The sequence below is a fragment of the Micropterus dolomieu genome, linkage group LG05, assembly GCF_021292245.1.
Source record: "Micropterus dolomieu isolate WLL.071019.BEF.003 ecotype Adirondacks linkage group LG05, ASM2129224v1, whole genome shotgun sequence".
NCBI lineage: Eukaryota > Metazoa > Chordata > Actinopteri > Centrarchiformes > Centrarchidae > Micropterus > Micropterus dolomieu.
In genome coordinates, this window is record NC_060154.1 from 28,950,318 (window position 1) to 28,961,216 (window position 10,899).

Consider the following 10,899-nt stretch of genomic DNA (forward strand, 5'->3'; position numbering starts at 1 on the left):
ACGCCCTTTGGGGGGGGGGGGGGGGGGGCGAAGTGTTAATGGGTTGACGTGTGGAGAGCTAATCACCACTCAGCCGTTAACCACACGCCAGCACCACTGGGCTCATTCCAGGGGTTAACTAAACTGAGCCGTGACACATGGCTGGGCTTTATGGGGTCCAGGCAGGGAGAAGAGGCCCACGGATGACGCTAAAGAGCCCATAATAATGACAGCAATTACTACAATCCGCTTAAACAAATGGGAGAGCGCCGAAACCTCATCATACTCTGATCAGATCGGCCCTAATGAGATAAAGATGCCAATTAATCCTGTGTTAATTGCTGCGGCGCGTTCTCGGAAAACACTGAAATATGCACATGCAAATGCAAGACAGGGCCTGCTGTGCCGTCCAGGATCCAAACTGCGAAATGTTGCGGGCATATTTACATAATGATTATGATGATGATGATGATGGTCGTGTGGATAATGTTGATGATGATGCAGATGAGTGTTCATATCTGGGCTTTTTTTTTTTGTACTGTAGATCCTGAATGATGATGACCTTCGCTAACTGATCACGAGCTGTTCATCTAATCTGAGCGTCTCAGAGCGCTGGGCTATCACAAGACAGAGACATGTCCAAAGTCAGACTGACATTTGCATTAAGGTAATGTTAGGTGACTGATGCCGTCTTCTAATGATTCAGAATGCCAGGGCGGGCCACCTCTCTCAGGACTGCGTCTGAGACCCAAAGTGCTGAGATGACACTGTACAGTTGGTGACCTCATTATCGCTATTACTGCAGTCAGGAAATTTATAACATACATGTCTGTGATGACAAATTCTATAAATCACTGCATTAACTCCTGCACAGAAGTCCTTTGCTGTAACATTCTCCTCGGCGCCGATGCCACTGCGATCCATTTTCTTTCATGTTCTCTAATTGCCGTCCTCATAGTTTTGCTCTTTTTCTTGCCTGTGTTGACGTGCCATAATAGTCAGTCCATCCAAAGTGGCTGCGTTGTCGCTCCTGCCATTATAAGGGCCATTTTCATTTCATCTGCAGAGGTCCTGGCTCCTTACCACAGTGACAGCATCCCCCTAAATCATCCTCACGTGTAATTGCTCCCTACTTACCCAAATGGCTATGGCCTTCTCTATTTGCCTAAGAGCATTTACTCAGGCTTCTCCGATATTCATGCTCCTGGTTCAAACCTCTTTGACTAGTCCTTTACGCCGAACTCAGTGTCCGTTGCTTCATTACTATCATTCACTGTAACGTCAACCTAAGTGTTTTGTTTTGCATATTGTGATTGGTGAGGGTAAACCTTAAAATGTTCACGTTTTACCATGAAGCATTGCAAGGTCCTCTATGGGTTAAGCACACCGAAACAAACCATGGGATGAAAGGATTCAACACCTCAGACTGAAGAAGACAATCACCTGTATCGTTGGCAGCATTATTTGACAGTGCCTTCAAAAAGTTTCACATGAACGTTTCCTGATGTGACACTGATATAGTGAAGGTTTGATTAGGTGCAGGCTCAAAAATGGCTTGGTTAGGGTTCTTGTTTTGGCTTGAAATAACTACTTGAATGTTGTCATTGTAAAAATAATAATGACATGGTTTGGGTTAAGGAACGATCCTGGTCACAGCTGAAAAAAGAACTGTGTTCTCTCATATCAAAGCCCGGCATTTGATCGACCCATTCATCCACCAGGACCTGCTCTTTATGCAGACTTTTAATGTGTCAGCATGCTTCATCAGAATTGCTTGTCGGATGGTTGGACAGCATCTGGGATTTGGGGAGCTGCCTCTTCCAATTTCTGTAACAAACCCCGAAACCGACAACCCCGAAAAGCACATCCACACACGCACACCGATTGTCCAGGTGAAGAGGTGAGCGAATAAGCAAGATTTAAACTTATCTCAAGCTCTAATGTTACATTTTTGACACTTTTCGCGTGTACAACCAGGTGCAACACAATTAATGCCTTCCAGGAAAAAGTAGTATCAAAAATTGGATGTGATGTAATGAAAATCTAAAGGATTATAATTTTAAATTAACTGACACTCCCTGTCAAGTTGACATTTTGGAAATTTTTGCCTGACAGCAGTGATATTTGTTTTTATTCATTACATAAAAGGTGACACAAGAGAATAGACAAAGATGGCCCTAACACACACACACACACACACATACACACACACACACACACAAAATATTCACACACACACAGCAGCTGGCTGATTGTGGCTTCCCCATTACAATGATAATAGCTATGTCCCACTTTTTAATTTTGATTTCGGGTGGTGAGTGAAGTCATTATGTTGCAGCCCTCGCTTGGTTTTATGAACACTCAAATGCCCCAGAGACCATCTTCTCTACATACACACAGAGTCGACCATGGACAATAGATACGCACAGGCACATTCATGCGCACTTACACACACATAACAGCAAGTCAGTGCCCTTCCCCCCAGTGATTTGCCCTGCCATTAGGCCCACAAGTTCCAGAGGGCTGCTGAGCGAATGGGGTGTCCCAGACCCACTCAGCGTCAGAGACACATCACTTAACCCTGACGCTCTCGCTCGCCTTTGCTCGGCATGAAAAGCCAAAAGCCTTTTCCAGTTAGGCCCTGCCTGTCTTGCCTCTATCGATTTTGTGACATTGGGAAAGTCCAGCGTCAAATCAAGTAGCAAATCATTGAGAGAAAGTTTCAATTAGTTTTTTTTTCTTTCTTCTCCTGAAATTAAAGGCTCCTGGATTCTGCTCTGTCCTCTTCTGCTCTGTCCTCTCATGGGTAATGGGCCGTCGGCAGAGGCTACACAGGAGGAAGAAGAGGTAACGAGTCCACAGGCCAAAACCTTCCAAAAAAACATGCATGAGTTGCTCTGGTGTTCATAAATGTACACAGCAATCATGGCATTCATCAGTGAAGCATGTAGCCAACAGTAATTTGCACATAATCATAATTAGAGACCAGCTCTGCGTAATCTGTCACAAACAAAACAACCCAAAAATAAAAGCAACAGGAATTGGGGGCATTTGTCGTGAAAGAGCAAGCCAAGTAAAATATAACCAGTCAAGATATGATGTGGCTGCGATTCTAAACCTATTTGTGCACACAGTTGCATTTGATTATTTGTCATACTCACATGTAACGGCTCATAATGAGGAGTGTGGGTTCAGCAGTGATTGGATTAGTTGAGGTTCCACGTCTTTTGACTTCTACGTACTTCTGATGGAGAATGAACTGGCTCTAAAGTGATTACTGTCTTATTTAATCATTTCAGGAAAAATTTGTTTTAATCAACTCTACGAGTGTGCAGCCAGATGTTTGGAGTTTCTATAATTGAGTTATTTCAGTCAGACAAACAGAGACGTGTTTGGTCTAATTAGACTCCGTTGTCAGGGAAATCAAAAATTCTTCAAGCAGTAGCTGAATGCTTTTAATATGCTATTGAGTGATGTATCATTTTTAGAATTAATTTCTGATGCAATAAAAACTTGTCTGATCTTTGGATGTTCCTGTTCATCAAGAGCTGTCAGTTATTTCTGTCATAATTCTCTTTCAGAACAAACTGTTTAGAAAGTACATTGTTTGTCTCCATTTGATCTTCCCAGAGCAATCAGACGGTCACAGATATTTATAGCACTCTTCCTCAATCTTGGATGGAATTAATATTCGTGCAAATGAATGGGCTCTCTACTTCTGTCAGTGTTTGTGGAGACAGAGATGATTTGTGTTGTTGTGATGTTAGTGTGTCTGAGCATCTTATGGCATTCTCTCAATTTATCCACCTATACATGCAAAGCTTTGAAAAGAAACCGTCTTTATTTGGATTGGACTAACGGGCTGATTTTCTTCCGGGCAGCTCTTAGTCTGTGAGACTTCATTACCCCCGTCAGGCCCGCCAAGCACATTGGCTAATTACTCAGTCAGTCCAGCATTGGCAGGTAGTTGCACACATATTGATCAAAGTGCTTAAGGCCGGACTCTCCAGCAGAAATTAATCAGGAATTATTTTTGCTGAGGGAAAATATAAAATCTCAAACTGTTCCATGTTTGATGTGATGTACGATGTGGTGTTTGCAAAGCAACATTTTTTTTTTACTAAATTAATGCCTGAACATAAGATGACACACATCTGGGTATGTGAATGACGATGATGTGCAATGATGCGGAGACATGCAGGATAAAGGGTTATGCACAGTCCAATCACAGTCCAGTCAGTAAGTCAAAAAGTCACAGATTTCTGGATATCTGATAACTGGGTCCAAAATATCCTGTCAGCAATTAGTCATAGATACACTTCTCAGTAAAACTGATATTTACAAAAAGCTATTGCCACCGATATTACCAAGGAGCCGGGTGCATTCATAGTTGGATACTCAAAGTATAATTATAAACATATATACATGATTTTAACACAATAATTCCCATTTTTCAAGATACCCCAGAAAATGTAATGCAATGGGTCTTCCATCATCCTCCCAGACAGATGCACTCTGGGTATAAAAGCAGCAGGGTGATATTGTGACAAGTCTTCAAACCTGATTAAATCTCTTCAAACACCAAAAACGGGCTGATGCTTTTGTTATGGCATGACGATGACTAGGTCTTAAGAGCATAATGAACACTCCTCTGACACAATGTAACTGAATAGATCTTAGATTATAAACTTGATAAACATGGGATTAATTGCAGGGCTGTTGTATGGGATAGCTAGGTGTACCTGATAAACTCATTTTATTTTCCCCATTGTTTTCTGATTATCAGTACAATTATTGAAACGATTCATTTATTGACAACATTTTTAAAAACTCTGTAACTAATTAGATTTGGCAATAGCAGCAGTCAGCATTAAAATCCGATTTCAGAAAAGAGGCTCACATCAAGAAGCAAGTGTACTTTTATAGAGGTGGAGATGGTGGTCACAACAATGTGGTAATATAAACCATTAAACCAAGACTGTATTGCATTATTAGTTCAAGTACAACACTGGCCGTGGGTACTATATGAATACTACTGACATTGTAATTTTGAGTTTAATTGCGCTATCGTTTCCATTTTTATCCCATTTTTCCTCTATTTATTTGTACTTTTTATGTCTTTGTGCTGCTGCAACACCCTCTGGTGATCAATAAAAGGTTAAACTTAAACACAGACACCTATTTCCAGGAAAAAGGCCTTAAAAAAACCACCTAAAATAACACACCCAAAATGAATCAGGCGTAACTCCTCAACCATTAGGCCTAGATGCTTAATGGCCTCCTTTGACAGTTCAGAAGCTAAGGAATATAAATAAATGAACCTATTTTACTATTAAAGAGTTAATGGAGATGCAATAAGGGAAAGTATATTTTCCTCCTCGCCTGGTATAAAATCTATATTTAAATAGCAATATCAACATCAAAACCATCATCCAACTGATTATAATGCAACACCTGGAATACATCTGTAACTGTAAATTTGATGTAAAGAACAGTTTTTTTTCAAATTTTCAAAAATATACCAGGCAAATGTCCATGCTTTGGCCATTTTCACTGTTTATATGTTTACTTTTATTGGGAGTTTTCTTCAAAACACTATGTCTGTCCACACAACCATGTTCCAAATAACTTAAAGCTTCAAAAACATTGAAATATTGATAAAAACAGTGAATAGTCATCAACATTCCCATGACTGAAAGAACTCCCATGCTTTACAGGCCCACAACTTAAGAACATCCTACAGGGCTGGAAGTGGGATCTATCTCTTCGAGCAGCAATATCCAAGATGGCGCCCTGAGCTATTTTTACACACAAAACAGCAGTTTTTGGATGAAAAACAGCAGTTTTTGGATGAAAAACAGCGAAAACGTTAAAATTAAGTCAGTGGCTGTAACTGTATATATATATTAGTGCGGTTATTGTTATTATTATCTGTCTAATAACTCTGTGAGTTTGGTGATAGGAGTTACACAGCTGATCAGAGCTGGAGCCGAGCTTTCTTTAGAGTGGTTGGACTGCGGTGTAGGATGAGATGAGAGATATCTAGAAGGCAATAACTGCAGCCATGTACAGTGTTCACAGAGCGATTTATGTTGTGACATAAACTCATTTAGATGCTCGGTATTTGATGTGTTTGTTATCCATAAAAATGGTTGGTTTAAGATGCTCCTCCTAGCTTCATGGAGGTGTGTGGCATGCATAGGGTGACAACATACTAGGATCAGACATGGATTCCTCATTTGCATTTTGCGTGAAAATCAGTCATCGCCCCCCATAAGTCTGTGCCAAAAGTACAGTAATTAAAATAAAATTAAAATTAAATATATCTTTAGAGATACTGTTAAATTAAGTTTACTCACATTTCACATGTTTAGATTACAGCCAGTGTCATAACTTGTAGGCTATTTGCATCTGTTCTGATAAGCAGGATGATGACTTTTAGTGTGTAAGTTTGGTTAGTGTCTGGAGTTAAGCTGAAAGTAGCCTCAACTCTGTAGCCCCATATCTGAGGTCATTTATGTAGCTTGGTGGGCTGCCAAGAAGCCTGGATTGAAACGTACGTCGGCAGCGTGATTAACGGATAATGACAGACCCGAGTGTCGATATGTTCTGCGCTCAGATTTGTAGGGTGGGCATTATCACAGGCTCAGGCCCAGTATATCATCCAAAGGGAGTCAAGAGAGGAGTGTGTTGGGAGAGCAGTACTCAGGCCACAACTATTCTCAGGGAAAAAAAGTAAAGAGAGAAGATTTGAGGCTCCCCTGGTGCCCAGTGGAACTTATTTCTCATTTCCGTGCAGAGACAGTAAATACCTTGCTTTTTCGCCCGTGCTCCTGACCTGAACCTGTGACCTCCCCTTGGTCTCTGATGATACTCCCATAGTCCCCTGTACGAGGCTGCCGAGAAGGCGGCACAACCAGATCCAGGCCTTGTAATTCACAAGCTTCTAGATCGCCTGCCACAGTGTATTGATTTTTGTTTCCCCAATCTCCAGGAGAGAAGCAAAGAAAAGATTAAAAACACTGTCAGTTTGAAGTTGAATAAGAATCCTGCACAGGGGAGATACCTTAGAGAGCAAGGGGTCACAGCTGAGGTACGTATATCTCTTTATAGGTTTAACCCTTCCTTGGCCTGTGATCCAATTATCAGTACACAGAAACAGCATAGGGCTGAGAATGTATAATAACTAACGAGAAAAGCAGCATTAAGAGCTGTAATACTAAAGCAGGGCCTGGGTCACATTGTAAATCTAATCTAATCTAACTCTAATCTAATATTTTAATACGGTTTTTTAACTTTTTAAATTCTCATGACAAGTAATTGTGGTTGTCATGTGAATGTGAGCTCTATTTATAGGAGCATGGAGGGATCTTAAAATGTGAAATAATGTGTTTTAAAGGTTCAGTGTGTAAAATCTCTGAGGATCTATTGACAGAAATGCAAGATCCATAACTATGTTTTCACTGGTGTATAAAGACCTTACATAATGAACCGTTATGTTTTTATTACCTTAGAATGAGACATTTATATCTACATAACCGCGAGCACCCCTTCTATGGAGGTCGCTGTATTTTGTCGTCATGTTTCTACCGTAGCCGTCAACGAACAAACAGTGCTACAGAGCGCGTTTCGTCATCACGCCGTTCTTCTTCTGCTTGTGTAATTCCAGTAGTGCAGATGCTACATTGAATACGTAGAAAGAAGAAGAAGAGGGACTAATAATAACAGTAATAATCAGTCTCTGAGTAGTCTTCTGGTTTATTAGAAGTAAGAAGAGAAGTGACATTTGGACAACTGAAGGCGCACACGGGTTATTTAGCACGAGAGCAGACAGCCAGACGGAGTCGGGACAGACAGCTGACAGCAGAAATCACAGATTTTGTGGATTTTCCCAGATGAAATGTTATAACGTTAATGTGGGACAGATGTTTTCAAAGCGGTGCTGAAGTTGTCTGTTTTCTGCTGGACAGGTAATTAACTTTGTTTGTCAGACTTTAGCGATGCAAATGAAAACTGTTGTTTGATAGCTTTAGCTAGAAGCTGGCCATAGTCACAGAGAGCCATGTTTCCCCTGTCAGTGGTGTGAAATATGGATTAATTTCATGGCGCCTAATGTAGACTAACCATGTTCTGTACACTTTGCGCAGTTCACTGCACTCCACTGACCACCACCTGTTGTTGAGAGCCTGACAAGCATGTTTGTATGCTCATTCCCTGGGGGAATACCTATTGGACGGTTTATTCTTTGATTGATGTCTTTTGAACCAATAGTATTTGAGGTAAGTGGGGAAAAGTACCTCCTCCACATGTGTACGGATGTTCATTAAGGTTAACGGTGTTCCGTACAGGCTATCAACGGTGTTCTGTACACCCGACTAATTTGATTTCAATGGCGAAAATGGACGTTATTACATGTACCATATGTGAGTTATAAATTTATTTTAACAGAGAGAGAGACAGAAATTATTTAAATTATTAATAAAGGTCAGGACATTTAATTTGTTTAAAACACAAGTTAATTACTGCTTTAATAAGCTGGAAGGCGCGTGGGTTAAGCATGAACCATGTAAATTGTTAGTGAACAACATTACCATATATTTCTGAAGAACAAGAATAAGGGCAAACAATGTGCATTTGTTAAAATTTTTTTAACCTTATCTAAATTAACTTCATCCTTTATAAATATAAACATCATCACTGCACACAGCATGACATGCAAACAGCGTGCTGCAGCTTTGCTGCCTGTCTCAGTATGAGAGTGGTGCCAAGCGGTGATAGCCCGGAATTGACATTTAAAAAATCCTATTTCAAAGAATTTATTCAACAAAATGTAATATATTTAATGATTTGTGATAACATAATAATCATTTCATAAAGACTGTAGTACTGTGAGTAGTATTAATTCAAACTAAATGTACATTTTCGCTGCTGTAGTAGTCTCCCCACCCAAGCTGCTTTTTGGACTGTAGCTTGCCCACCCACCATTTTCAAGCGCAGTGGGTGCACCTAGAAAACTTACTGAAATCAGATGGAAATTATGATTACACACATATATAGTTTATGTATAACCTGGAAGTATTTATTCAACGATCGGCGGGAAAAGGTCATCTGTACGGAATATCGTTGTGTACGGAACATGGTTAGTCTACGTTACTTATTCTCCAGCGCTCTGTTATGGCTTTGTTACGTGGACAGAAATGTGCCCTTACCTTCCTGAGACAAACTGGTAATGAAACGGTAACAGCAGAGAAGCTCAGATCAGCAGCTAAACTTCACATTTTACTGCCCTTGTGGAAAACATGATTTTCTTTTTACTGCTAATGATGATATATGAAAAGTCCATGTGCCTATCAAGTGACCAATAATAAATACTTTCCAAATTTTCATTAAAAAAATGGATATTGTGTCCCACTGTGCACACAAATATATGTAATTTGTACTTTCACATGCTAAATGCCCAGTAAAACGTTGCACCGTTTTACCACAAGCTGAAATTATGGCTGTGAGTACTACTTTGTGTTTCTGTTGTATTTCAACAAATTCAAAAGACATTTTGGTAATATTTGCAGATTGCTTATCTAACTAAACAAAGCGAGAGGAGCCTTGATCCTCACCTGACAATGCCTTTGTAAACTTCATGTATTATGTGGTTTATAACAGACTGTGGTGCAGAAACAGTGAGGCTTACATTGTCCTGGTATCTGTCAGTGGTCATACTGGATGCACTAGATGTGATAGTGTTTGAGAATTTCTTCATTTACTTTGGTATGCTAGTCCAGATTAGCCAACCCTCCCAAGTTGTAAAATAATGTATCACAGGAGTATGAGACATCATGTAGCACTTCATTTCTTCATGTGGCTGTTGTTTATTAATGAAAAAGTAACAATAATATTCAAAAAAACATTTGGTTTGACATAATTTATATAATCTCTTTATATATCTAAAAGAAACCTCATTTATTGTCTGACAATCTCCTTTATCTCATAGATGACATCTTTGTCCTGTCTCAGGCACCGTAGCTATAATGCTCGCTTGGGTAGGAGAGGGGGGTTGCAATTCGCAACCCTCACCAGTAGATGTTACTAGAACTTACACAGTGAACCTTTAAAGTATGTAATATACTTTGTGTTGAGCTGAACCAATCTCGCCAGTGTGACGTAGTGATGGTCGAACGGTCAAAGTGGCTGGCTGGCTATGCATTTGTTATTTTCTCCTACATGAACTATTGTGAAAAATATATTGTACATTATTGATTTAAATGAATAGTGCCTAATGTAAAATATTAGATAGAACCATATTATGCATTCAGTACTCATTACTCAGAACCATATTATGTATATGTGACTCACAAGCGGAGCCAGTTGGGATGCCAGCCAGTGGGGCCCAGCAATTGCAACAGGGGGGCCATGGCCCCCTGGCGGTGCCCCTGCATTTCAAGCCATTGAGGCAGTATTGACTTGTACTTTGCAGAGTCAGTAGTCATGTGAATTTTAGGCAAACTTTTGAAATACGGCAAGCGTAGTTACGTCAGTAGTTGACGTTACACATGGCTGTAATAAGACGTATGGGTTCCAAACAAGAAAAACCCCCATTGATCTAAAGGTGCGTTCCCACCAAAAGCGAATCCAGCGTTTTGGGCGGCTTAATTACATACAAAGTCAATGCAAAGACGCGAATTCGCTCCGAATTAGCTTTTCACTCCGAATTAGCTTTTCACTGTAGTTTTTGGAATTACAACTTGATTTATCTTCACTTGCGCTTCTCAGCAGCTAGCTTCCGTGCACATCCGGTTCCACTGTTGTTGTTAGCGTCGGATGGCACCAGAGTTCTGCTGGACTAATACTTAATTTTTATATAAAAACCGGACAAAGCTGGACATTACTTGGAGAAAAGAAAGCGAGGAAGTTGAACTACCTGGT